The following is a 27,919-nucleotide window of genomic DNA, read 5'->3' on the forward strand; positions in this document are numbered from 1 at the left end:
TGTTGAAAGCTGATTTCCTACATGGAATTAGATGCAGGATGTTAGCCTGAGGAGTTACTGTCTACCTACAGAAAAGGATATAAAAGGAAATAAAAGGCTGGAGTGGCCTCAGTGTTGTTTCCCAGATTTACTGCGCTTCAGAGTGGAAGCTCGCATAAGCAGTGGTCAAGTAAGGTGCTGGTTTGCTTCCTGGTCTACTGTAGTTGGCATGAGCAGTGATTTGCTTGTATGTAAATGTTGCCTTCTTTTGATATGGAATCATTTGAAAACTAAGGATTTCTGTATGGAAGCTACTCTTTTGTAGACAAATGAGAGATACTTTTCAGATTAACTTGCATAGGCATCTTATGTTAAATTATTTTTATCTTTTTATGTTATTATTTATAGGAACATCCATAGAATGTTTCATATTTTATGCTTTATATGAAAGCAAGAGCACAGACATTCTGAATTTTATTTTTGCAGTAGCACAATTTTTAATTTGCCTTAAAATGATACTGAAAGCAATTTGTTATGGATACAGTAAGGACTTAAAAAAATCTTCATTCATTGGCTAAATGATTGTGAGTTGTACATGCTATCAATATTACCAGAGAAGGCATTTACAAGAGAGTGTCTTTAGGTTATTATAGCTTCAGGGTGGAAGGGGGAGAAGGGGAAGAGTCGTTTCTTTATTATATGACTCATATTCTCTGATGTGTGATTTTGCCTCTGGTAAACCTACCACTTTGAAGGTTCAAGATAAAGAAAAATTATCAGACATCTTGTACAGCTAGATTTTAACACAGAATGCAGATGTTAAGAAAACGACTGCAAGGTACACCCACATATTGCATAATTGCTCAATTGGTGGATGCAAGTTAGTGAAAGTGAGAAACTCTTTTTAGAAATGGAATATGAGCTTGACATGAAATATTTGTCTTATGCAGGTATTAAAGTTCTGAGGCATTTGTTGCTCATTTTATGTGGATTTTTTTTTTTGCTTTAATTTTGACCCTTAGATGCTTGAGTAAAATAAATGGTGGCATATATACTTTGCAGTTCTCTATAGTACATCTGTTATTTTGAGTTTCTGGGATAAAAGAGAGCTAAACTGGACTTTCCATAGGGCTGGAGATATTTTTTATTTTTACTGTTTGCAAATTTTCTCCTTTTTCACAGAAGCTGACTATATCTGGTCAAATTTGACTCACTGTTCAATATTTTTTTACAGAGGAAAATTTAGCCTTCTTGGAGGGGGAAAGAATAGGACCCAGTGGACTTTGAAACAATTAATAATTCATTTGAAATCTCGATTCAAAGTCCATTTTGCTTTAAAGTAAAAATATTAATAAGTGTTTTTTAATTAAGTAGGTTTTCTGAAAATACCATCATGTTATTTGAAATAGTGTCAATTACTACTCCTAATTAAAAAAATTAAAAAGTTGTAACAAGTTCAAAAAAAGAAATCTGGTGCTGGTTTAGAAGTAAATATATTTCTATGTCACTTTTATATTTTCCCTCTTGCTTTCTTATCAGCTCAATTCATAGGTTTAATATTTGTAAAATGTAAAGTATGCCTTTTTTATATTCTTTGGTTTGGCTTGCTTTTTTTTAATTTTTCTATGTTTAGTATGTTATTTATCTCCAGGAAGATCTGTGAGCAAGACAGATTGAAAAAAAAAAGTGCTATTGTGCTTCAGGGCTTGATTCTACTCCAGTTTAAGTCAATGATAAAGTAAAATTAGGTTTCCAGCTGAAATAACTTTTGACCCATTTAGTATTTTTGGGTAAGGAGAAATATAAAAATAAATACTTGGGTAGTAATCAGTTAGGCATCCTTTGCTAAGCATTACTGATTCCATAATTAATAGCTGAGGTATGGAATAAGGCCTTCTGAGCTCAAAAACCAACACAGTATTTAACAGTAGACATTCAAGGTCTAATCATCCTTACTTAAAAACAGTTGTAAAGGAAGAAATGGGCAAGTCTGGGGTAAATTTTGGGATATTCTGAAATGTGACAAAGGTTACCCTTCTTTCTATGAATGAGGGAAGAGGCAGTTTTAGGGTTTTTAACAATATGGATGGTGATGAGCTGTTAAAGACACTTAGTGTTGCAATATGAATTCCAGATGTGTTATTTTTGGATGATATTAGCCATGTAATATATGTCATAAAAGTCAATGTGTATTAGCTGAAGATACATTTCAGATACATTGCATGCCAAATGTGGGAAAATGACAGCACCTTATCATGAGTCTTCAAAGAGAGATCCCTGATGCAATGCAAAAACTTCACTGATGGCACAATAGAACCAACACTCATGGGGTGCTAATTTAAATATATTTGTGACATACAGATGTGCTTGGACAGACATTCTTAAACTACATACAAATTAACTAATATGCATTTACTTGCTAATTAAAATAGGTGGGTATGAAAATACTGATTTTGTATGGATGAAATCATACTCTAAGTGCAATTTATGGCTGAAATTCTGAGAATTTTGAGTAAAGATGGGGGTTTCACATTTAGACTCTGATAGTTATTTAGGGTTTCTGTTTGTCTGTTTTCTTCATTACTTAGCTTTCTACAAAATGTAAGCAGAACACTTTATTAAGTAGTGATACAAATTTTAAGACAAATAGTTTTCTCTTTACAGCCTTCTAACATTACTTTAAGAGTCTGCGGAGTGCCCCCTACAATAGTTTTACTTACTTTTTAAAAATTATTCTTTAGTTTGGTTTAGTTATGCTACCTTGAAGATTCATTTATTTGATATAAAACAAAACTTTCTTGATTTCTCTTATAATTTTTCTGTTGTCTTTCATTACTTTTATGAAAGACTGTACAATTTTTACAAAATATTTCTTGGGTGACTGATGGGGTCCAGTTCTATAAATCATGAGGGCTAGAGTTTTTACAAAGTTAATAAATATAAATAAGTCAAATGTTCACTGTATTTTCTTCCTTTATGTTGTGAAAGGAATCAAGTTAAATTTTTATCTGACTAGTTTAGGCATTATTAGCTCCATAGTCCAGTGTAGAAACAGCAGAAGGGCTTTAACACTGAAATTGAAACGTGCTCTATCAAAAAGGATTTTTTTATTGTTTTTGGCAAAGTGTTGATTGATATTTGCTAAAGTTAACAGGAATTGACCTGCTCCGATCTTAATCCTTTATTGATGGGGATTTGTTTTGTCCTTTGTGAATCAGAGGGAACATATTAAGGCCATATTATGCTGGCTGTGGAAAAACATGGTGTATTATGTAAGGGTGTGTTTACTCAAGTTCATTTGTTTCTATTGAAGTATTTGAATTTTGTGGGCACCACAAAGCTGCTCAGTATATAATTCCTTTACCCTTTGTCTTCTCCAAAAATGTAGCCCAATTAAGTTGCTTTGCATAACATGTGTCTTGGATCAAGCTCATCTGATGAGTTGTGTGTAGGAAGAAAGCAGGGAATGGTTACCTGCCACTGGGCTGCACAGCCAAGTGTTTGGCCATATGATCCAGGTACCGGTGAACGTGAATCACCTGCTTAAGAGAGAACATATAAACACTTCACCTGGGTCTTAGGGAATGGGGAGAGTTTTCACAAGATTCGTTTTCCTTTGCAGAGAATGTTTTAGAGAGGCAAAACTTGAACTTTCATAAAATAGTGAATTGTGTGGATATAGCCCCTTGTGCGGATTTTAGTATGTGAGTTTCAAATATAATTTTTACAGCTATTTTATTGGTCAGGCAAGCTCTTTAATTCAGCTCTTAAGAATGAAATGTTAATGTGGGCATTGACAGTACTTTAGATTAATCAGGTCTGTGTTTTGCTTTACATTTTGAGATATTACAGTTTGAGTTCAATGTGAGGACTTTAATTTTCCTTCATGTTTTCTTCTTAAAAATTAGGACTTTGTATTCATAATATAACGACACAAGAAAGAAACAAAAATACTTCGGGTCAGAATTTGAAGTTACATGTTTGGTTTTTTTCAAATTTTTTATGAGAGCTGGTATCAAATTCAAACTCTTGTTGATGCCTGGTGATCTCTGGTTTTCACAGTATGTATCTCAGTGTTTGAAGCAACTGAAAATCTTGATCAAGTGAAGCGTATTGTTGGGCTGTAGAAAATCTTTATCCTGGATAAATAATTAAATAAAATATTAAAAACATGATAAGTATGGTTCATATATGGTTAAACTTGCTTGGGTTGTGAAGTTAATCCTGTGACTTTAGTATCCAATTTGTCTGCAAATTGTTTTAAGTGTCCCTTTAATATGTACTTGATGTATCCGAAAGGAGTTACAAAATACCATCATCTCACATTTTTTGGTTTTCAAATAACTCACAATATTTCCATCTTTTTTGTGAGTGTGAAAATATAAAATGTTTTACATGAAAATGCCATAAAATAAAAGAGAATACAGTGAGCATTGCAACTCAAATGGCTTCACTTGATTTTTCTTTCTATCTATATTTTTACTCTAGGGCTTTGTTTACCATTTTGGGCAGAATGAACACAAGTTTTTATAACTACCTGGGACAGCAATACTTAACATTACTATGGCATGAGTCAATATTAACTCTTTAAAATCAATTGGACTTTTAAAAATTAAGTAAGTAATTTGTGGGGTTTTGTAATCTAAGATGCACACCGGTAGTTTTTCATATTTACACAAACACATCTTTTCCTATTTAAACAAACACAAAGTATCAGAAAGGCCAGGTCATGATTAAGTTGTGTAGGTCCAACAACATTATTTCTACCCTGAATTAGTAACACCTGAAGAACTAATGAAGAAGGCTGTCAGAGAAGGACAGCTGAAAATGCGTTCACTATTATAGTTGTTGGCAGCTCCTTAGTCTTCGTAAAAAGGTTAAAATTGTCAAGAGAACTGATCCTGAAAAGTAGTGGATGTTAGGAAGAAGTAGTAATCAGGAAACAGATGAAATTTTTGTTGTGGTAACTGTGATGGCAGTTGTTTTCCTGCTGTACGCTGTTAATTAACAGCAGATACTGAAGTTGCGCTTATTTCATGTTAAGAGCAGACTCTGCTGATTCCCAGGAATACTTTTCCTTCTGTATGAAATACCTGTTTGCATACAGATGTAGTGTAAGCATGTCTGCATTTCATTAAATCAGCAAACTGAGTCCCTAGTGTTCTGATTAGTTGATGCTGAAGTAAAAGTTACAAGCATTTCATACGTGAGATCAAAAAAATACTTCAGTGTTACGTTATTTTGTTCTTATTCTCTGTAAGCATTAAGTTTGCTGTTGATAGACCAGCCGATCCTGTAGAGCTTTCAGAAATAATCAGTCATTATTTTAACTATGTTCAAAAATATAAAAACTAGAACTGGGATCGTAGTACAAGCAAATATAGGACAATTTGGGGGGAAAAAAAGGAAAAAAAAAAAGAAAAGCAAACCAACAAACCTTAAAACCTTTCAGTTTTTCAAATTTATAATATATACCGGAACTGTAAAATTACAAAATTGTACCGTGACTGTCTTTAATTCCTTTATTTGAATTCATTAATAAATACTCTGACTTTAGTGAAAACACATGGAGCTTTAAACTGGAGTGTTTTCTGTAAAGTACAACTCTTCTGTGAGGCTCGGGATTTCTTGCTTAAAATACACCATTTGTGTTTGGGGTGGTGCTTGCTTTAGACGAAAGAATTCCTTATGATCAAGCATAAAGTCAAGTAAGGTTTTTGCTCTAGTAGAACACTGCTCTGTTTAATAAAAGTGTAACAACATATTTCCTTCTCCCCTTGTTCTAAACTCACTGAACCACAACAGTTTATACCAATGATAAGTAAATAATTAAATTTGTATCCCAGGAAAGGAGCTCAGGGATCTACTTAGGCCCCCAACAATTAACAGTAGAAATACGGAGATTGGGAGCCATAGGAAATCCTGTACATGATCCCAAATCATCTGAAGTTAATAAATTGAAGTTGTTTTCAGAAAAAAAAATTAAAATAAGAAGATATTAAATTCTGCATTTTTTTTCTAGGCCTTCCTATCTCAATATTTTTAAGAACAGATTCAACTTTGAAATATATGGGAAAAGTTCACCATTTTCACATGTAATTTGCCTTTTATAGAGGGTTGGTTTTTTTCACAGCTTACAGTGCAAAATAATGAATTACATCCCAAAAATACAGTTACTTGAGAAAGTCTTATGAACAATGCTGCTTATGAATTAAGTGCAGTGTTACATTAAATATTACATCATCATAGTAACACCAAATTAAATGTTTGCTATCTTATATTGTGAATCTGATTTTTTAGATAGTGAGGTGGTATTCACACTTCATCCAGCCTGCCTTTATTATCATCACATTATCATCACTGTGAAACCGGGAAGATATTATCATTTATTATTATTACCACTAACTAAAACTTAAGTTATTTCTGCAGTCTCCAAAACTATTGAGATTTTCTGATATTACTTTCAAGTTTTGTACCTATGAATACAAATTAATTTGAGGGGTTTTGACAGTCAGTCCAGCATCCAGTCAGCTACTGCAAATTATTAATGCTAAATATCATATTCTACCTTTTTTTGCTACAGTTTTAGCTGAAAACTTTACATACTTCTATTGCATTTTACAAGGATAAAAATATTTTTACATCTAAATTTGGATATTGATTTGATGGCAATGGGAAGAATAATAACTTGAATTATCATTTTAAGTAGGAGTGACTGATTTTCCTCACAGAACTAAAAATGTATTAGAGAATCATTTATGAGCTTTAGAATATTTCTTTTTAAATCCGGTACTTTTCAGTGTACACCCTGATTTTGAATTTAAGAAAGGCAGAAGCAGTAGTTTAAAGGCTGTACTATCCTCATCTTTGTACTGGCCACAGGTCTGTGAAGGACACTGATTTATTTTAAATTGTGGTTGTTGGGGGGCTGCTGCTTTGAATTCCTTCACAACTGTGGCTGCTGCTAGGGTATCTTCTGGAAGTGATTCTGCAATGTGGAGGTGGCAGCAGTCCTTCGCTATCCCAGGCGGTAAGGTTCGGAAAGACAGCTGAAGGAATAGCATTGGTGCTTGACAGAGGTGTAGTAGCCTGGCCAGAATCACAAACTGATCCTGATTCCCACTCTTTCTTCAGGAAAAAAACAGAAAAGAAATTCTTGTAATTTTTACCACTTAGATTGAGTTGCGTTGAAATCTCTGGAGAAGATTTAATTACAAAGTAGTGGCTAATTTATTAAGATTTGACATGCACTTTAAAATGTTTGCAAGAAATTCACTTGTTTGTTCCCTTATGTGTAAATCAAACTGAATTATAATGAAAGTCAATGTAAATGCATGCAAAAAGTAACCACATTCTTAATGAAGACACATTATCCCTTTAGTCCAAGGATGATGACATTTCAGACTTTTACAAGTGGCAGTTTTCAGAAGAAGGGTATTTAAATTTTTAATTAATTGCCACTATTTATAAAGTACATTAGAACAGAATTTCCATCACAACCAAAGAAAAGGTAAACATATCAGAGTATGTTTCGTGATTGTCCTTACTATCAATTAATTTTTTTTAATCTCCTAAGATAAGGGTAGCAAGTTGATGGCTGCTTTTGCCATTTTTGACTACTCTGTAAAAGTAACATGTTCACTAGTTAGGGAGAGTCTTTTTTTCTTTTTTTAACTTCAGTGGCCACGATAAAAATGTGCAGATCGGGGATAAATCATCACATGTGTGCGTCTTGTCACTGAAGCCAGTGGAGAGTATGGATCAGAGGATATCACCTACTCAGATACTATGAGTGTCATTATTTAGAGTTTCAAATAAGTGAGTGTTCATCTGCACAACAGCGAAGCGCTGCATCCCCTCTCTTCAGCACCTGATGAGATCACAGCTTCCGTTTCTGAAGCAGTGTTGAGCGTTGCCAGATTAGACCTTTGCTTGTTTTTTTCATCACCTCCATAGCTTGTACTTATTGTCAACAGTGGATTATCTTTTTTAATGTCAACATAGTCTGCACCAACAGGCAGGATGTTCAGTTTGCAGAAGGTAGCAACCTGAGCTGAGGAATAGAGAGCAAGCTAAACAATGTGAACAGAAGACTCTATGTATACCTTTCATACAATGAAATAAATAGGTTGAAACCAAAAAGTGTCATGAACAATCTTTTTCCCCTGAGTATCTAAGAAGCTCTTTAAAATAAATGTAAATAGGACTCTCAAGCAGATAAAAGGCAAGAACAATGCACATTTGCAGTTAACTGCTAAAGGTTTCCATAAAATGTTTATGGTTTTGTTCTGTCACCTATGTCACATAATTTGTTTTTCTGTTGTTAAAGAGATTCAATTCAAGTTTTAGGACCTTCTCTTTAAAAGGAGTCAGGAGGAGAATGTAATTTGTAAAACACAGTTTCAAGTTTATATTGCCTTTTACTTTGGAAGCTCTTGGAATAATTTCTTGGAACAGAGCTACCTCTGGTTGTAAGCATGCCAGCTATCACTTGAAGCATGCAGATTATGGTTTCTTGCTTTAAATCAGTAGATTAATTTTGGTTGGTTTAAAGTGTACTCTTGTAATTAATCTACTAGTATTTGTTTTAAAAACCTATGCTGGATGTTTTGAAAGGATACTTATCCTTAGGCAAGAAGAATATTGGAATTTTTTCTGTTATGTCAACGTTAGAGATGAACTTTGCCTTTTAAATCTTTTAAAAGTAAACGTTTTCTGACACTTCTGCCAATTCATTCCATTTGAATTTTCTTAGTGCTGTCAGTAGGACTTAAACATATTCTAATGCAAATAATTATCCCACTGTTTTGAACTGTGAAATTGTTTAGCAAGATAAAATAGGCTAAAGATATGCAAGCCCTCTTATCTCTCTTAATTCGGTGAACGCTTTTTGATCACGTCCACCCTCACTTCCATAGGATGTTAAGTGACAGAGCTGTGCAGATCGTTCTTTTCTTAACATACACCCACATACTTTCTTTCATAGGAGCTAAATAATATCAAATTTAAGAACTGTCAAGTAGGAAAACAAGAAAAGGCAAAGAATGGTTAACTAAAATAGGGTAAAGTATGTCCTCGCTACCCTCTGTGCAGACAACTAACTGCCCCTTGCCTGCAGACCTACAGCTGACCACAATTAGCAGCAGGACCTCATTGCCAGTCAACTCCAGGGTGGCTTTGGTGCAGGCTGTGTGCCTTGAGGAGTTCTCAACTCCAGGCAAAGAAAAAAAGTCGGAGGAGAAATGTGAATGAAAAAACTATGCAGTGAATATACAGTCACTTCTGTGTTGTCACTGGCTAGAGGAAGAGGTCGGGTCTCACCACCTACTACTGAAACCATGTCATTAATTATCAGGTTTCCAGCAGGGATCACAGAAGAGTGAAGCTTCGTGGCAGGATTTGTAGCTTTAAACATTTGAGTGAGAATATTCCTTCAGGCAGGCAGGTGTCCTCTACCTTATCTTTCCATCTCACGATGTCAGTGTTGCCTTTTCATTTTGGGAAGAGAAGACTCACTTATTTAGGACAGCATTGAACAGTAGAGCTTTTCTTTTTCCACCCCTAAAATTAGCATTTTTGATCACTGTTGTTATCTGCTACATTTCTCCCTAGATTTTAAGAACAGCAAACTTAACATGCTAACCAACAGCAGAGTGTATATTATGGACCAAAAGTCTAATTAGAGAATACATAAATGAGAAATCATAATTAAAAAATAATTGTATGATCAAAAAATCATGTCAGTAGAGGAAGATGGCTCTTGACATTTCTGAGAGCCAGCCACTCAAACAGCAGAAGATTTTCACTGGATTTTGAAGAAATAAGGGATTAAATTTCATCCTTGGCCTTCAGTTCTACAGAGCAGAGTTTGATTCTTCTCACTGATGAATGAAAGCCTGACAAGAACTATAAAATTCCGTAAATACAGAAGTCACCCAAAGCAGCTATATTCCCTAGGGTCTAATCTTGCAAAGACTTAAACAGATGGATATATATGGACCTAAATGCACAGCTAGTACTACCAGCACAGCATTTATGCAGCTGAGCTTCCGGTTATGCAGTGATAATAATATAAAAATCACAAATACTTTCAGTTGAAAAACAAAACAAGCGAATCATTTTTCCCTGTTAATTTTATATCTGGGAGGTCGTTGAGCACTTTTATGGATTTTCTTGGGGGTGGGTAAAGTTGTGTAGGTTAAAGATTGGCACAGAACTTGAAATAAGCAAAATCTTTTTCAGATAAGTGACAGTTCTGTGGATGCTATTAAGCTGTGAACAGTAGGTCTTTTCAATCACCGTGATTCATTTTCATATTGTGGTTTTTTTTAATAATAGTATCTTTAAAAGGCTTGCTGAACAGTAGGCTGCACCAGCATAACTTTCTGTGCAGAACGAAAGGTTTCATGCACAGTCTTAGATAATTTACCTTAAATTGATTTGCACAGCCTAATAAAACCATAAGAAAACTGTACCAGCTCAGATCATGGGTTCATTTAGCATCAGGTCTCATCTCTGACCATGACTGATTGTGAAACAGGAAAAAGAGTTTAAGAAGGGGACAAGCACATAGTAGTATTTCCCACATTGATTGTCCTAGTCTCTACAGTTTTATGGCTGAGGTAATTTTTGACTGGGAGCGGTATTTCTGTATTTAATAATTTTCATGGATCTTTCTTCCAGGAATTTCCCTCCCCCCACTCCCGCCCCCAACCTGTGTGAGCTTTAATTTATGGCAGTGAGTTCTGCAGTTTAAGTATGTATTGTATGAGGAAGTGCCACTTGATTGATTTGGAGGGTTTTGTTTGTTTTGTTGGGTTTTTTCCTCCAAGCTTGCTGCCCACTGGCCTTCCCTATTTTCTCTATTAGAAATATTTCATCTCTTCTACATTGCCACTCTCATTGCATATCATATCCCTTCAGATATTTGTCTTTGTGCTAAAGAGTCTACTTAGCTTATTACATGTCTTTGCTCATTATTGTTGCTCTTCCACGTATCTTCTAGTTTTACTAGACCCTGTTTGCAATGACAAACCAGGACTACAAACAGTATTCAAGGTGTTATGTTTTCTTTTTTATTATCTAGTGTTTTTTATTGGGGGGGTGGTTTTGGTTTATGGTTTTTTGGTTTTTTTGACACTGAGTTGATATCTTTATAGAATTATAGTAGATTATTTTATAATTCCAGGAGAAGTTGAACACAGTTGCAGGTAAGAGGAATATGTGTGAAGGTCTCTGTACCAACACTAGCAGAGCCCAAAGGGTACTATTAATGATAATTATCCTTATTCTTCTCTGGTATTTTCAGACCTGTCATACATTTTGACTAGTCTGTTCAAAAAATCCATTGCATTCAATTTTTTATTCTTTCATGTGTAATGACATGTCTTCTCATTTGCTATGCTGCCGTGTATGACTTATGAAGAAGCATTTTTAAAATTATCTACCATGACTAATATTTTCTTCTGTGCAGAAGAACACACTTTATTTTTGTTCTTAAAATGGAAAATAAATTGGTCTTCAGCCTGATTTTGGAGAGGCAATGTTTACAGTACCACAAAGGACATTTGTGCTTTCAAATCTGCTCATAGTTCCTTAATCGTTCATTACAGTTTGCCTGATTTAGCAGAAAAGAAGACCATTGTTTGGAACCCTTCTCATTAGAGAAATAAAATGTTTAAAAATACCAAAATACCACCTTTTTTTTTTTTCTTTGCAGTTACTAGTGCTGTGTGTCACTAAGAGAAAATGGTCTGAACTTTTTGATCTCCCTTGGGGAAACGCTGCAACTAGCAGAATTTTGTTATTTTTATGTCAATTTAGGTCTTACATGATTCAGCACTTGTGGTTTGTGGGAAAAAGCATTGTAGATTGTGATTAAAGGAACAAAAATAGTAAGGAGTGGCTACTAGAGAAGGCATCTTTTTACTGTTAAAATATTTTTTGATTCACTTTTTTTCATTTTTAAAGCTCTACTTCTGTTCATCGTATTTTCTCTCTCAGTTGTACTAGTACATAGTTCAATTCAATATAGAAAATAGTTCAATTCTGTTCCACCTTTGAGGGGTTTTTAGAAGTACAAAAAATCAAGAACAAGTTGCTATAGGATCTTGGTAATCTGTACCTTTAAGTCTGTCAAACTTGGTTGTCTCCAAGAGGCCAACCAGTCATCCCCTTCTGGCAGCCTCTCAGGAATAAACAGAAAATCTCTAGGGAAGGGAATGGAAGAGGATACAGGATGCAAAAAAACTGCTTGTAGTGCAGGAAAAATTCTTTGTTGTAGTAATGGACCACAAACAATGAGTTAACTCATTCTGGGATACATTAACAAGGCTGTTGTACAAAAAAAACATGAAGTAATTATGCCATACTCTGGCAATTTTGAGTCTTCAACTGGTGTATTGTGTCTAATTTTGGGAACTGAACTTAAAAAAAGTACACAAATGGAGTCCAGAGGAGAGCATCAAGAGTAAGAGGAGACAAAGAAAACTGGGTATGTTTACTCTTGGAAAGAGAACACTCCAAGTTGAAGGGGAAAGGGAGCCAAATACAATTTTTAGTATTTAAAGAGCTATAATTACATATTCTTGTGTCCGTCTTTTCAAGGGGAGGAAATGAAGTTTAGGAGAGGAGAAAATTCCTCTCTTCTGTGATGTATGGTAGCCCCTATGTTTGGGATATTCTACGACAGTGAATTTAATTATCACAGTCTCACAAATACACTGAGATACAACTGCCCAGTTTCAGGCGTTTAAGGCTGTATTTTCAGTGACATGAATCACCTCATGCTCAAGAAGTTAAAAATTTCTGAAAATCTGGAAAACTTTGGAAGATACAAGGTCGTGTCAGTTGGTCTTTTGCATTTGTCACTTTCCTTTCAGTTCACAGAGATCCTATGGACATGTTGGTTGAAAGCCCCTGGGACTTCTTTTCTAAAACTAAAGCTTCTATAATCACATATTGAATTAATCTAGAGACTTCATTAGTTACCTACCTGATTTTTCAGGGCCATGTTGTGTAAACAGAGAGTGATTATTTCTCTTAAATAGTGTATGTTCTTCCAGGGTGCTATCAGACAGTGTAGCAGACTGTAATGTAGCTTATTCAAAACTGTCGTGTGCTTCCACATGTTGATTGTTTTAAATCTAATTCCTGGCAAAATGTAAAAGATTTAGTACTTCTTATGGAGAGTTACACATAGCTCTTAATTAGTCAGGGCCTAACATTTTCTTCCCTAAAATCGGAAAAAAAATGGCTGTGGGAAGTAGTGCAATCAGGAGTATCATCTCTAAAGGCTCCAAGGAGCAAAGAGCATGCCTTCATATATTTTCAGTTAAAAACAGCAAGCAGGAGTTTTTGTTTTCATACATGTGTGCACTGGTGTGCATATATGCATTTAAGTATTAGACTGTTCCTACTGCCCTACAAGGTTCTAATCTGATCAAGAACTGGGACATCTGGTGGCTAACGGCGGGGTGAAAAATCAAGTTCAGAGGCTGGTAGCTGTAGGCCCTCAAGCATGTGGAAATGAAAATAGAGTTTGGAGAATAGAACAAGTTTATCTCGAGTCTGTTGCACCATTGAGAAAGTTCTCCAGGTAAAGGGTGGCAGGTGAGTAGCTTTTAAGTGTTGGTGAAGCTCCCAAGTATGGAAACATGGAAAGACACGTGGCTCCTATGGCAAGAGCCACCCTTGGTAGTCTGCAGGCTTTTGGGAGATGTGTGTTGTGCATTTGTCTTCATAAGACGGCTTTGAGAGTTAAGACAAAGCTGGTGATTTTGCTAGTGAGAGGTTTGAAGAGCTACGGACACATATCATAGGAAATAAGGTTTCATTAGTTATCTTGCATGTGATATCAAATTCTGTAGAAAGGAGAAACAATTCCCATTTCGTATTCCCATTAGTGGTAGCTCCTGCATTCCTAATGAAGTGGATTTAAAGGGAAAAAATGCTGACACGCATCTTGCAATGTTGTTGGCCTGAAGGATTATCACATTGAAAGGCATATCTTTCTTTTTTGTTGGTTCAGTGATCGTTAGGAGTGGTGTGATTATTATATTACAAGTATAGCCAAATGTCATGCTAATACCATTCCTGATCCATGCTTACATGATAGATGTAAGGTATAAATTTTAGGGGTTTGAATCCTTGGAGAAATAGAGAGATAAAAAGTATGCAGTAAATCAAAGTTTTCTTTTTCTTTTTCCCTTTATGAAATATGAACAATAAAACATCCTTGAAAATGACATAATTAGGTGGTCGTGGTGGGGAAACATATTGGTTTGCTTGGGAAATTTAAAATAAAATGTTTGTTAACCAGCTTATGAAGGGCTGCTCTATGGAATGTGAGGATGTAGTAGGGAGAAAACCGACTCTGACAGTCAGCCTGATTTTGGGGGGAATTCCAGGCATTCAATTCTAGTTTGCACTAAACACTCTTTGTTTGCTGTACTTAAGGACTGGCTGAGTTGTGTCAGTGCGTACTCTTTCTGGGCAGGTTTTTCCAGTGTGGAAAGGATGGGTTCTTGTTGGGATCTGATGTTTCAAAACTGGAGGGCATATCACTGGCCAAGTGGCTTTGGAATTCATTTACTTTTTTGAAATGTGCTTATGTGATACCCTTTTTGTGTGTCTACAGCAATTATTTTTCTCCCGAGGTTTTATATTTTAAGCAAGTCATCAGTCTTTGAATCATGTTGCTCTCTAAGAGTGCATGCTGAGGAGTGCTTACTGTTTAGTTTCATATGCATTTGTTCCAGCAATGCTGCCAGGCTAAGCCATCGTGCTCCTTCCTCCAACCCTCCCCCATCACTATCCACTCCGCTTTCCCACTTTTATGCCTGCACTGTGCCCTCAGCTGTGTCCTGGTAAAGCTGTTTGTTTGGCCTGACCAAATGAGGTGGAGGGAGAGGTTATTTTTAGTGCAGATCATTTCCGTGGTTTTAACTGAGGGCGGGTGACACAAAATGGGGAAGAAGAAAGCAGAGATGGGAACAAGCAGTAGGATGTAATGGGAAGGTGATGGCTATCTAAACAAGCAGGCTTACTTCCTCCACCTCTGTATCTATAGTCAGAGATTACAGTCAGACCAAAAGCCACTGGAAATCTGTGTATCAGAAGAAACCCAGTGCAGCGTGTTGGTTTTGCTTCTTCTGATGTGAAGACTGACATTTCTTGCAGCGGTTAGGTGGTAGAAGAACAGGTCTGTCTTGCTCACCCTTGGCCTTTTGGATAAGTAAACACAGCTACATTCACTGCAGTTATTTCTAAACTTAACTTTGTGGACTGGAGCTTTAAGGCTTAGTCTGATGCCTTTCAAAAGCAATCCACTCACATGAACTTGCGTATACAAAAGACTTACATAGCTGTTTGAGTCTTATGTCACAAGAACTCTTTTCTCTTGGCTTTGTTGCGTAACTGCAAACCACTTCTGCTCTATTACTCTATTATTTTTACTGAAAATAGGATAGACAGATATGCAAAAATCCAGTGAGCAGTCAGTTGGCCACAAAAGACGTGGCTGGGGACGGTACCTGTAGGTATATACATTTAAATTCTGTTTATGTATTGCCATGGTATTGGATCAGTCAGTGTAATGGTGTTCCTGTGGATGTGAGGTAAAAATGGAGCATTGTTCCAATCAATGCATGCCATGTCAGCGACAGTATGTAGAACTGAAGCTATTTTATAAAGTTTGCATGGCTGTTGGACGAGATGGGATGAGTTCAGAGTTCACAAAACAGAAATCAGCTGAGGGCTCCTGAGTATGTAGAAACCCTGTTTGGCTCAGGTTCTTGAGAAGTCCTGGAAGACTGTTCAGGGAGAAGTGTTGTTATGCATCCTTGTCCTGACCTTGCCAATCTCTTTTTGGGCATCCATTACTGGAAAAGGGTAGTGGGCTGGAAAGACCTCTGGTGTAACCCTGCAGAAGCCTTCTTAATTTAAGGTTTTAAGAAGTCATTTCCAGAAGAGATTACTTTCCAATATATCCTATATCAGCACTATGCTGATTCATTTTTAAATAGATCAACTAAAAGAACAAATGAATCACAGCTGTTGTTCAGGTGAAAGCTTTACCTTATATGCCATTGAAATTCCCCTTTTAACCCTTATTTAATTTTTTCCAGTTGCACTGTAGCAAGTGTGAGAGAGCGTATTGCCTGTCTTGCCAAGAATGCATGATGGTTTTCTTTCTGGTTTTCTTTCTGTAAGTTAGGAGAGGCTTCTACAAAAAAGAGAATCATCTACTCATTTCTACCAGCCTGTCCTTGTAAAAGCAGTTGTCTGTTAACATGAGAGAGCCTGTGGCTATCCAGAGGGGAAACTGCTCTCAGTAGGAGTTACTGAAAGAATAAGTCCATTTTACACATACTTACTTAGCAGCGAAGCTCCTGAAGTTGCACAACCTCTGAGGTGCTATGAGAGAGGCACACTTGCGTCTAATGCATACATTTAAAAAGCCTGAGGGTCAATTCAGAATTTAGTTAAGCTAAATTGTGTTGTTTAGGAGATGAATCAAGAGCAAATATGATACCATCTAATGTTTTGTCTTCATAAAATCCAGTGAAGCTTTTCGGTTGAACTTTTCAACTCCTGCTAAAAATGTTAAATAAGACCTCTAATATCTGTGCCTGTATTAGCTCAAGCATTACATTATTTCACCTGTTTTCTCATGGATGAAAAAAGAGGAAGAAATACACCCTCCTTTGCATTTCCACCTGGATTTATGTAACCTGAAAAAAATGGAAAGAGAATATATCAGTTTTTGCAAAAATACGCCATTTTAGCTGAGTGCTTGAATAAGAAGTACTGTGTGGAGGCAAGCTGAATGCTCCTCTGCATCTGATAGTGTTTGTAAGTTGTTTTAAATTGTATTACTGCCATCCTTTACCTTAGTTTCCATGTTCAGTTCTCCACAACCTGAATGCTCTCTTATCACAAGGAAAACATCCCAGTGATGTTTTCTGATCATGTAAAGAGACACATGGAAAGGAAGTTAACTTTTTTATTATGTGAAGTAAAATATTGGCATAAGCATGTTCGTCACCAGGTTTATTAAAAAAAAAAATCAACCCTCTTTAGACCAGCATTAAATTACCCTCCATTTGTGTCTAAACACAAATTATCTAAAATATAAATATACAAAAGTGCGTTCAAAACTGGTACAATGATATATCAATAGGAGCTAATACTGTTACTTTATTCTTCAAAGTAAGTACCAAAAAAAAAGAAAAAAAGAACTTGCATTTAACTCAAAAACTAATTTAATTTAAGCAGGTTTTGTTACAATGTTAATTTTTTAAGATCAGAATAAGTTTCCAAGGTTTACAAAGTGACAGAAAAGATGATTGAAAGCTAGCCAACTAGAACTGAAAATAACAGAATAACTAGATTTTATTCTCATATACATGAATGGATGTCAAAAACATGTTAAGAACAAACAGAGTAAAACTTGTAATTGATTCATTAGGACCATTTTAAAAAATGTTTCTTAAATGTAGACATTTTAAAGGTATAGCTTTGGTGCGTGGCAGAGCTTCTTTACCTTAAACTTATGACTCTACACTTTACAAGCAGAGAATGCTCAAGGGACGTAATACAACTGGTTTGCATCAATTACATAAAAGCAAGAACATTTAGGGTTTAATAGATTTATTCTGATTTACCGAGATCTTTTTACTGTGTGTGCATGACTGAAGTGTTTACTATAAAGATAGTATTTGACCAGTACAGCAGAAGTGTAGTAACACCTCAGTATTGGACCAGTTTTTGAGATGTTGTTTATTATACTGCTTATTTTATTTATAGGGTAATTATATTGTCTTTCTGAAGTAGTCTGAAAGAAGTGGCAAAATATTCAGTATCGATATCTGTTTAAGCACAGGAATTATGTAGGGTGTTTTTTTTCATGGATGCACATAATCAACACTGCATACTTGAATAATTTATCAGAATATGTCCTTCTTTATTCGTGCTTTTCACAGTGTCAGAAAGACTTTCCTGCTCTGCTTTCCCAAATCTCCATGAGCATGCTAGATGCTCTCTTCTTCTGTCTAGGGACATCTGCCCTGGGATGGTTGAGGTGAAGGAAAAAGCATGCTGAAGAAGGCAGCTCAATGTCTCCCCTGGTTTCCTCTTCCTTCTTGTCTATCCTTGACTTGTCCTTTCCTTCCCTAGTGGGACCTGGGCAGGAGACAACCTGAAAGATATCTCCTCAGCAGAAGGCCTCTCAGGAGTGGCTTGACTGCTCCTGCTTTTTGCCACCTGGGGAGACATCACAAGAGGCCGAGTTATATTTCTACCTGACACAAGCTCTCTGGCATGAAAAATGAACTTTTGCCCTACATGTGTGTGATGCTGTCCTGTACATATTTCTCAGTGTGGAACACTTTTAGGTAATCAAAAAACACTTCGATAAAAGGAAGCATGTTGATAATACAAACTGTATATCAGGTGGTATGCTTAACATCTCTATTTTAAAGCTGATTGTACAAAGTAAGAATAAATAACTACTGATGTTTACAAAAACCCTCTTATACAGATTATGCAAAAGCAAACATCTTAGAGAACAGAGTCACTAAAAACCAGGAGATTTTTATTCATTCTTTAAACCATTTAAATATAGCTTTAAAATCATATGCACAGTCTGGGCTACTAAGCTTTTTCTGTCTTCCTTTAAGGTTGAGATTTAATTAAAGGTCAGCGTCACACACATTTGCACAATGCATAGTAAAACCCTGGAATGAAATGAGCCTCACTTGAACATTTGATTAGACAAGATAATGTATTTCCCCCTGGAGTAGTTTGTTATTCCAAACAAGCTCTTTAGGGAAGGAAGTTCACATCAGTTGGTAACTGTTCCTGTGGATACCAAAGAACTTTGTACAGTACATGCTACAGTAGATTGCACTGCAGGTCATTTAGGAGCTGGAAGCATGTCCTGTGTCTAAAAGTATCAAAATGTATTTTACAAAAAAAAAAAAAAACCAAAAAAACAAAACAAAAAAAAAAAACAAAAAAAAAACAAAAAAAAAAAAAAAACAACTTAATAGCAGACAAACATCAGGCGTTGATAGTAGAAAAAAAAATAGCACCCACATTTACAGAGACAGTCATGCTTTTATCTAGTCAGAAATCACACTTTTCTAGTAGATGAATTTTAGAAATGCTGTTTTACACCTTATGTGTCAAAAAGAAAACAATAAAAAAAGTTTGCTGTGAACTGACACCCTTAGATGTAATATGGAACTGAATAACTTCTGGCTTTAACTTTCTTGTAAACATAGTTGTAGACTTCAAAATTTTTAGCTATTCTGGTCTGTAGATGAGACATCTTCTTTTTTGTTTTAATCATTGCTCTATTTGACCCTTTTAGTCTTCATTCACTATGTATCTTGAAAATTTTAGTGGTAGAATCAAGCTGTGTTCATTAGGACTCAACTAAATGTTAACTTCTGACTATTTCTGATCATCCATACAAATTGACTTTAGATGGTAAGCATGAAATTAATGTTGTGTTCTGGACTCTTGAACACTCTCTAAAACAAAGACTTTTTTTTGTGGGATGGGAACATTCCATCCAGTTAATAAATGTTTGCTGCCGTGAAAGCAGCTTTCAAACATTTTACAATATAGTAGTTAGTCTAGTATATCTCTGGTGGGTACTTCAGTTTTGAAATCAAATTTAAATCTAATTTTGACTCTATCTTGGACTGCCATGTTGTTTGTGTCTTTGATCACAGAAGTTTCAGTTAAATCAGCAGCCCAAAGTGTTTGTGTGTTCTGAGGTTGCTGAGACTGCTAACAAAGCTTGTACTAAGTGGTTTGTATCTTTAATTTGTTATGTGGAATTATGATGATAATGGTCATCATAGAAGTTTCTTAGATTTGAGGGAAAAGTTCTGCAAGTTTTACATAGTGTACATTATATAATATCATTATAAAAGATCATATTAAAGAACCACCCTATATAGATGTATATGAATATTATACAAATGAGCTAACATAGTTTTATATTGACATTCTTGATACACAGCATTTGAACTTGAGTCAGTAGATAGTCCCTAACTGGAAAAAGGCATATTGTGGCAGTCATCTCTGATCTCTTGTGTAATTCCAGTAAGTAACTTAAATCTCATTTCCTTCATTCTACCTTTCTTCCTAGCTAAAGCAGAGTGGGGTATGTGCTTGGCATAATCTGCTTTTGATCTTCACCGGAAGCTCTAAGTGTTCTTTTCAGTCCTGTACAGTGTCATTTCTTCCCTAAGTAGTGGAGGTAATAAGTTCTAGTTGCCTGTGAATGCATTGTAGACAAGCAGCCTACTTCTCCAGTGACGATAAATAGCCCATTTCTACTTTAGGTCTTCTGTTGCTTGATTTTCTTCAGAGTAGTCCCAGTCCCCTTCTAGCTGGGCAAGAGGCAGTGCATGTCAGGGTACCTTTTGGTAAGTGCTGACTGGCTGGGCAGACCATGTGTATTGGTCAGCAGCTAATTCAGCAAAACCTGGTAACTTGTTGAGATCATACTGAAAACTTCCCTCCAGTAAGGAGGTGTTGAACCAGCTCCTTCCTCCAGCCAACGATGATCTTGTTAGAGTCCTTTGAGTCCTCTGCCTTTTTGTGGCATTTGGTTGGTACTGGCCAATATGTTGCAGTTAGGCAGAAGGCCTGGTTGATTGTCAGACAGATGATATCACAGCCTAAGTTTCCATTACTTAGGAAACCAAGCTGAGGAGACCGCATACCTTGGCAGTAGGGCTGAAACAGTTTAGCAAGTTAGGCTACAACTGAAAATTAAATGTAACATGTACATTTTATGCTTATGGTCACATTTTATAACAGATAACCTTTGTCGATACAGTATATGGTTTAGGAACTGTAGAGTGCTGCATAATATTTTTCCTTCTCAAGGAGAATGGAAGATATGCTGCTTATAAAAAGTTTAAATAAATGAATTCTTACAAAAGATGGGTGGAATGATGGACCCAGGTGCATGACGTCGAGTGCTATGTTGCCCAGTGCATTGCTACGTGAGTCTGTCTTTGCTGGATGTACAGTGTCTTCTGAATAGTGTTCTGCATAAAAGTGGATCTTGTGTCATCTTTGTTAATGTATCTTTTTGCTCTTTTCAACAACTTGTAAAATATTTATATCTACTAGTTATGCTTTCTTTTCAACCCTTTCATTTTTTTCCTATGGACTTTTCTGCCAGCCTGCTTCAGTCAAGCATAACATGCCTTGATTTCTGTCCTTCTAGCTGTGCAAAGAGTGCAAGACTGATTTTCAGAAGTATATGCACATTCAAATTGTACATGGCTAATTTGAGAAGGAATAGTTTTTAACTACAGAAGTAGTTTATAACTATATTTTAGATCAGGAAGTTAATTTCCCAAAGCATGCAGTGGAAGAAGATGTTTTACATCCTTTAATTTAACAAAAGACTCTGTCTTATAGCTGCAGTATCATCAACATAAAGAGTATGATTTGCAGGAGCACAGCATAGTGTTTGGGGCTGAAGTATATCATCACCAGTGCCAGCGAGATTTAGTGACTGCCTCATTTCTAAGGTCTCACCAGTACTAAACCACCTTTAGAATACAGTCACTACAGAAAAGAACAACTGTTAAAGTAGAAAAATTACAGCATTCTTAACTAGTTTTAAGAATTCGTGAATTCCTACATTTTAATTTGCTATCCCTTTTAAACATATATTGAAAAGTGAAAGGATGTAGAACGTGTAGCAACTCACATTATATTTCCAGGTTTATGATTTGAACTGCATATCATTAAGTCCACAGTAAGATAGTTCCTAACATATACATCCACACGAAAAAATGTTCAGTTGAAGTGTGTATTGCTAGTTAGAAATGTTTGGTGGTGTTTTTTCTTGTGATTCATAAAATGATTGTTAGAGGGAAAGAGCATAGCTGTTATGAAAAGTTGTTACTACAAAATACAGAAAACGAGATCTAATGGTGTGTTAAAACAAAAATAGCCTTCAGTAGCTGTTCTAAATTAAGCAGAGCTTAACAGCTAAACAGATATGCTTCAAGTTATTATTTGAAAAATTATTCAGCTGAGGTGCAGTTCAGCCATTCATGTCTTTTAGTTGGAAGGCTGTGACAAAACCCTCCAGTGACAAAACTGCCAGTGACTTTAGCAACATCAAGAGCCAATCAATATATGCCAACATACCCAAGTTCTGTTTTCATCCAAGAAAATATACACTGTCATAGGTCTGTTTCATATAGTGTGAATTCATCGTTGTCCTGGGCTGGCTAAAATAATTGTGGGTGGTACACAATACAGGGTTGCATAGCCATCATTTTCACGCTATGCTATTAAAAGTGGGGGAAAGTTATTGTTGCTGGAGGGGAATTTACAGAAAGAGAGTTCCTGACAGTAGGAACACTTTAAAACTTCCGTCCTGCATGGAACTGATGGTTTGATATTTTTAGTGTATTGAACAGTCTTTTAAAACTTGTTTTGATGCCTGAAATACTACATTAGTAACTTCTTCTTTTTCACTTTGTAGTATTAGATTGCTGTTTTGCATGTGAAAGTAAATAGCTAGTTCACAAATACAAGTGTAATATGATATCGCTGAGTTTCAGTGAATTACAACAGAGCTCTGCTTTTCCTTACAGCAGATAAGACACGGCCAGTGTTGTGCTTTTCAGATTACTGAGCACTTACTGAATTTAGAGATGAGATTATTCAGTTCATAGCTAGATAGTTTGAAGGTATGCTTTCGTCAAACACCACAGCTCTTCATTAAAAGTTGCAATTTTCAATTATTTCAATTATTATTTCAAACATTTCAATTTTCAAATCATACTCCTAAGTTTCTTACGGGCAAACCTTATTCTGAAAATGTTGAGTGTAGCTAGAAAAGTGAAAATATTGACTGAAAATGTGATAAAATCTGACAATAACAGTTGAGAGTGGTTATTCAGTACTGGAATTAATTTAATCAAAATCTCATTAGTATTTGGAATTACTTACTTTTTCACGGTGGACAGTGAAATTTCAATGGAACTAAGAGATGGAAAAAGGAAAAGTATGGGAGTTTTATATGTTTGATCCTTTAAACTGTATCAACAGTAAGTGGTAGTGATTTGTAGCATTATTTTTTTACACTACAGAATTATTTCACAAAATGTGGAGATGGATTTACATGTCCACAAAAATCCATTACACTAGTCTTAGATTAACAGAGTTGAAAATAGATACATTGAAAGATTGTCATCTTCCATAATATGATCTTGCAGTAATGTATATAAAATACATTAGGATAAATAGACTTTAATATGTGAATTTTAAAAGCGCTTTAGAAAAATAACACAAGTAAGCAGGTGTTTAATTTTTTTTTTGTATGTCTCTAGTAACCTCTTAATGACGTTCCTCCTGGCTCATACAGTCTTTTTTTCAGTCCACTGAGTGAATAATAAAGTACTTTCCCCCTTCCTGTTCCCCTGTCAGCAGGTTTGGTTGAACTGTAACGCTTCCTAAATCATTCATAAGGGTATCCTGCCATGCTTTATTAATCTGCGTGTAAGATTGCAGGGATGCAAAACATTGTAAGATACGTAGTATCATGCAGGCTCAGGCAGTCGTATGATTCCATTTTATAAGTTCATATTATTCTCCCATTGAAATGCTTTCCAAGCAGTATTCCTTTTTTATTTTCTTTTGGAAGTCTAGTGCTGACTTTCCAGGACTCAGTTTAGTTGCTACAGCCTCTGGCTATTTTTATTCCACTTCCTAAGAAATGTGGATGTCGACAAAAGCCTTTTTCCAATCCACACATTGTCTGGAAAATCTTACATACTACATAAAAGTTAATCTACTTACCTGAAGACCCAACTTCTTCCTGAAATGTCTTGGTTCTCTTCCAGCATCAGCAAAGAAAGGTCGTAGTTTGGAGCTATCATATACAGGAGCATTGTTGAAAAAATAACTCAGTGTTTAAATTTAAACTTCATTGTTATGTGTTTAGTTATTGACCCGTGTGTGTGTGAAGAGAAGTGCATTTCTTCCTTCCTCTCTCTCTTCCTCTCCCTCTCCACAAAGGGAGGTCCAGTCCTCCTGTTACCTTTCTTCCTTTGTCCTGCTCTCCCATGAAAAATAGAGCTCCTCCACTTCATTATCATTTTCCTGAGCAGCTCAGCTCCGGTGCACTCGGTCACAAGATTCACTTTCCACTCTTGCCAGCATCCCTACAGACTTCTTTGTCCTAGATAGCACTTCCCCAGTGAGACACCAGATGACTTAAGGAGATTAGACAAGGGTGACCAGTTCTGTGGGAAGAAAGTGGGAGGTGTCTGGGCTCTGTTTGCATGGGAATCCTCCTGGTAAGCAAAAACTTTCTCCTTCCACTATGTTATCACCTATGGAAGAATCCAACAAAACTCTTTCAATGGGGATAGCAGGTTTTTGCTTGCAGGAGAAGTTTTCTTCTTGACTTGAGTTAGGGTCCAGATTAGTGGTAGTTTTTAGTCATCTGGAGATTTTCTCAATGAGCTACTGTTCCTTGGTGTATTCTTTTTGTTATTCCCCCATAGGGGTAATTTTGCATTATGCCTGGGGTGAAGTGTCAATGGAGTTTGGAGAAAAGAACGCAAATCTAGCAATATATCTAGGAAGGCCCACCTACTGCTATCAGTTGGAAAGTCTGTGGGCTTCTGGACAGAGTAGATTGATGGTGAAGGGAATCAGCATGTCTTGTGGGCATTGATCTAGTTACTCAGTTGCCCCATCCCGTACAGATGATTAGCTTAAAGGTTCAGGAAAATGGTAACAAGTTCAGAACTCGAGAGTATTTCAGTTTATCCTTATGTCAGCTCAGTTATGGTAGTGAGCATTAGGCTGGGTGTGGGGAATGTCCAATAAGATGTATAGATCTTTCCCTCACCTGATTAATGTGCATTTTCTTGTGAAGGAAAAAAAAAGCAACTCTCTTTTAGAAATGTCACAGTTAAGAAAACTGTCCAACTTGTTTCAAAATTCTTTTGGTTTAACTCCAAATTATGTACTATCACCACTGAGATTGGTGTAATCATTTTGTTAATACAGGGGGCAAACTTGGATTCAAAATAATATTCCAGCAGTTAACTCTGAAGTGTTTATTGATAATCTAAATAAAAAGTAATACTACTAAAATAGTAATAAATGTGGATTCTTACTGAAATATCAGAATTTCCTAAAGATGACAGTAGATTTTTTTTTTTTCTGATTTATAGATGGGCAAACTGAACCACCGGAGGTCACAGAGAATAGCTGGCAGAGCCTGAAATAGAGCTCTGGCTTTTCTACTTTCAGCTCAGTGTTCTTGTCACTGGATACCACCAGATGGTCTCCAGATTATTCAGTAAATAAGCCTCTGCATCCTCCATAAATACTCCACCGAAGCCAACTGGCTGTGTCTCACGCTTGCTAGTTCCCAGTCTGTGAGAGTGGCTGACTTGGCAGGTAATGCTGTAGCTGGCCCCACTGAGCAATCCTCTACTATGCAGGTTCACTGGTTTTAACAGGCAGAACCATCTCTTCTCTGCCACTGCTTTTAGTAATTCTTCTCTGCATCACAAGGAACTTTTTATTTTTTAGTGTAAAACTTCTATTTGTATGCTTGGGGTAAACCATCTTATTTAAAGAAAAAGACTGAACTGATAACTGCCTGCAGATGTCTGAAGAGTGTCTAAAGAAATATTTTATCTGCTTTTAAAATCTGGATGACTTAATTGTTTCTGTGTGCCTCGAAATTCGGAGGGTAGAAATATATATGCATGCACTTGCGGCTCTCTGTGTCTGTGTGTGTGTAGCATAAATACCAGATGGGAGAGGACGTTCATGACTATGAAACAAACTGTTTTCTAGTCTCTCTTACTTCTTCATTTCCTAGTTCGTAGGCCTTTTTTTTTTCTATCTGTTCTGGTGAGGGTTTTCATGGCTCTTCAGTTCTTCACAATTTTGCCTATACAATAATATGCACCTCGTACAGAAGTGTCCAAACTAACCCTTATGTGTCCTCTATTCTTCTGTTGGTCAGTTTAGTAGCATAAATCTAAAGCTGCCAATGGCAGCTTTCCGCAGTTCACAGCACTGCAATTGTGGTGCTACTGGTATTTTGCAAAAACTTAGCTTCTTCTGAACTAGACAGTTAGCTACAGGAGCCAAATTCAGAGCAAGAGCTGTAGGGTGGGTGAGCCAGCTGACTGGAAAGGATGTTTAACTGATATTCCCTAAAGCTGGGTAAAGCAATTGGTTGGCCAGAGGCAGGACTGCCAATTCACAAGGACCTTGGTATGCTCTGCAGGACTGAGCTCCCAGAAACCTCAGAGTTTGACAATGAGAAATGTTGTGTCAAGCACCTGGGACAAAACAACCTTGAGCATCAGTATGGATAGGAGACCAGCTGGCCAAGTAGCAGCTCCACTAAAAGTTATCTTGGAAGTCTGACGGAGACATTAAACATGAGTCAGCAGTGTCTTGTGCATACTGAGTTGCATTAGGAAGAGTGTCAGCGGGTCAGGAGAAGGGATTATTCCTCTCTGCACAACTCTCATGAGACCATGTCTAGGGTGTGTGTCCAGTTCTGCACCCATCCAGAAATGTCAGGAAACTGCAGCAACTCCACCTCCAGTGAAGGAACCACTAACAAAGTTAGGGGGGTGCAGCACATGGCATATGAGGAGAGACTGAGGCAGATGGTTGTTTTAGCCTGGAAAGAGAAGGCTAAAGCAAGATTTCATAACAATCAACCCCATTTAAAGGAGGAGGAGTGTTACAGAAACAGAACCAGACCCCTTTCAGAGGTGCACAGGGGTAAAATAAGAGATAACAGGCAGAACCGGCAACAAGGCAAGGTCAGACATGAGCAGGTTGCCCAGAAAGAGCTGTGACATCCCCATCCTTGGAGACCTTCAAAACACGGCTGTAAATGTGATGTTGAGTCCTGCTTTGAGCAGGAGGTTGGACTGGATGATCCAGAAATCTCTTCCAACATAAATTTCTCTGTGATTCTATGCCTGTACCTGGTTCGTGCCAGAGACATGAATCCTTGTGGCATAACCAACTTTGGAGCACCTATAACCAGTGAGATTGATCTAAAGCAGTAAGCAGCCTGCATATATTTTTTCTGTTCACCCAAACTTACAGCTTGAACAACTTGAAGATGGAGCTTGTACTCTTGTTTTATAAATTTTCCTGAATTTGATGACAGAGAAAGAACACTTGTGAAATTACATTCAAGCTATATGGATGGAATCATCAACAAAAAGCATCTAGATTAGCAGCTGATGAACTGTCATAACTCAGCTGTTTAGATCTCAGTTGTTTGAGAGCCAAGTAAACCTGTGAAGAAGTGGCCAGGGGGTTGATGGTATTGGTGCTAACATAAAACCGAGGTATTAATTGGTGTCAGACTTGCTCCTCTGTTTTGGGTAGCCTAGTTGAAGCTTTTTTCCACTGCAAGTACGTTTCTTCTATCATCCTCACTGTTGTGTAGGTGTTAGGTGCCATCCTTAACAACCTGAAGACAGCTCACCTAGAAGTAAGATGTTCAGTTTTACATGGCCAGAACAATAGAGAAATCACATGCCACAGAAGTTACAGGTCCCTCTTCAAGGGACAGTGCCTTTAAAAATGTGGCATATAAAGGTAAGTATTAAATTTCCTGCTTGAACAATTTCTTCATTGGCAGGGTCTTCCCTGTGACATTTAACTTCTACTGCAGCTTTTCCAGGAATTCTTGGTCTTGTCTGTTGGCTGGTGGTGTCTATAACCACTGTTTTTGTTTCTCTACAACAGAGTAAAGGAGCCCGGACACTCTACTGTGAGTCCTTCCATCTCCAGAGGCTTTAACTGAAAATTGGAAGATAGGGCAATTTATCTGCCTTTGTCTGTCAGCTTCAGACTTCACTTGGTTTAAAAATAAGTCATG

At 36.6% G+C, this 27,919-nt stretch overlaps 1 protein-coding gene across 2 annotated transcripts in view; it reads left to right on the forward strand.

Moving 5' to 3' along the window:
• The window catches only part of GNAL (G protein subunit alpha L), a 192,213-nt gene that overhangs the window by 73,264 nt on the left and 91,030 nt on the right, over nucleotides 1-27,919 (forward strand). The gene's annotated exons all lie outside the window — the stretch shown is intronic.

This window comes from Pseudopipra pipra, chromosome 1, assembly GCF_036250125.1.
Source record: "Pseudopipra pipra isolate bDixPip1 chromosome 1, bDixPip1.hap1, whole genome shotgun sequence".
Classification (NCBI taxonomy): domain Eukaryota; kingdom Metazoa; phylum Chordata; class Aves; order Passeriformes; family Pipridae; genus Pseudopipra; species Pseudopipra pipra.